The following is a 2406-nucleotide window of genomic DNA, read 5'->3' as shown; positions in this document are numbered from 1 at the left end:
GAGGGCGATATTTCTTTTTAAAACTCGGTACTCGTGTCATTCGTCGAGAGCAATCACGTCGTTTGTTCCCTCCGGCACCGAAGGTCGAAGAGGTTAAGTTTTCATCCCGTTCGTCCTTCTGGCTGTTTTATTACTTCGCAAAAAAAAAACATTTGCAAGTATTTTTATCACTCCGGTTTGTGTGTTTGTCCGCTCACTTATACTTGCCTACAGGTCACAATTTTAAACCGATCTTCACGAAACTTCACCAAATGGTGCAGTTCGTGGTCCCACAAAATCCTATATATTTTTGAGGTCGAAAGGTCAACATAGGCCAAAAGGTCAACAACAATTTCAAATTTCTAAAATCCTCAATTTTCATCCGATTTATTTGAAATTTCAACAGTATTTACATATCGGCGAACTGAATTCGACAACCAACTATTTTTTAGATTAACATAGGCTAAAAGGTCAACATAAGCCAAAGGTCAACCACTTTCTTGAATTTTCTAAAATCCTCAATTTTCATCCGATTGACTTGACATCTGAATAAGATTTGCATAACTGCTTACTGAAACCAACCACCAACTATTTTTGAGGCCAGCATAGGCCAAAAGGTCAACATAGGCCAAAGGTCAACCAGTTTTTTCGAATTTCTAAAATCCTCAATTTTCATCCGATTGAATTGAAATTTGAAAAGGATTTTCACATCAGCGAACTGAATTCAACCACCAACTATTTTTGAGATCAGCATCGGCCAAAGGTCAACCACTTTCTTTAATTTTCTAAAATCCTCAATTTTCATCCGATTGACTTGAAATCTGAATAGGATTTGCATAACAGCTTACTGAAACCAACCATCAACTATTTTTGAGGTCAACATAGGCCAAAAGGTCAACATAGGCCAAAGGTCAACCAGTTTTTTTGAATTTCTAAAATCCTCAATTTTCATCCGATTGACTTGGAATTTGAATCGGATTTTCATATCGGCGAATTTAATTCTACCACCAATTATTCTTGAGTTCAACATCGGCCAAAAGGTCAACATAGGCCAAAGGTCAACCACTTTTTTCAAATTTCTAAAATCCCCAATTTTTATCCGATTGACTTGAAATTTGAATAGGATTTTTATATCAACTAACTGAATTCAAACACCAACTATTTTTGAGATCAGCATAGGCCAAAAGGTAAACATAGGCCAAAGGTCAACAACAATTTCGAATTTCTAAAATCCTCAATTTTCAACCGATTCACTTGAAATTTGAATAGGATTTTCATATCAGTTACCTGAATTCAACCACCAACTATTTTTTGGATCAACATAAGTCATAAGGTCAACATAGGCCAAAGGTCAACCAATTTTTTCGAATTTATAAAATCCTTAATTTTCATCCGATTGACTTGAAATTTGAAAAGGATTTTCCTATCAAGTTAGGGAAACCAACCACCAACTATTTTTGAGGTCAACATAGGCCAAAAGGTCAACATAGACCCAATTTCTAAAATTGTCAATTTTCATCCGGTTAACTTAAACTTTGAAGACGATTTGCACATCAGGTCACTGAATTCAATCACTAATTATTTTTTAGGTCAAAAGGATGCTCTACTGACTGCCATTCTACTTTGTTCTGTTTTGCCAAGTGTCACTCTATGAGTGTTTTTTCATGCGTCTGTCAGATTGTGAGCATGATATCTCAAAAGTTTATGGACTAATTCGGCCGAAACTTGGTGGATAGGTTGGATGTTTGATAAGGACAAATTGATTCCACTTGAGTGAAGATCCCAATCAGGATGCTATAATTTTTGAAGTAATTCTTCACCATGAAGAGATAGGGCCAAAAACAATATATAGTACGCATGGAAGAATACATATATGTATAAAAAAATATAAATACAAAAAATATATGCCTATCGCAGAAACAATATATAGTACACATGGAAGAATACATATACATGTAAAAACAAAAAAGATATATCTTTCGCAGAAACAATATATAGTATGCATGGAAGAATACATATATGTGTAAAAAAATATATATATACAAAAAAGATATACCTATCGCAGAAACAATATATAGTACGCATGGAAGAATACATATACGTGTAAAAAATATACCTTTCGCGGAAACAATATATCGTACGCATGGAAGAATACATATACGTGTAAAAAAATATATACATACAAAAAAGACATACCTATCGCAGAAACAATATATAGTACGCATGGAAGAATACATATACGTGTAAAAAATATACCTATCGCGGAAACAATATATAGTACCCATGGAAGAATACATATACGTGTAAAAAAATATATACATACAAAAAAGACATACCTATCGCAGAAACAATATATAGTACGCATGTAAGAATATATATACGTGTAGAAAATATATATATACTAGCAGAAGTACCCGGCGTTTCCGG

The sequence above is a fragment of the Myxine glutinosa genome, chromosome 8, assembly GCF_964187855.1.
Source record: "Myxine glutinosa chromosome 8, kmMyxGlut1.1, whole genome shotgun sequence".
Classification (NCBI taxonomy): Eukaryota; Metazoa; Chordata; class Myxini; order Myxiniformes; family Myxinidae; genus Myxine; species Myxine glutinosa.
The sequence above is the reverse complement of the archived record's forward strand: the minus strand, read 5'-3'. Positions refer to the sequence as shown.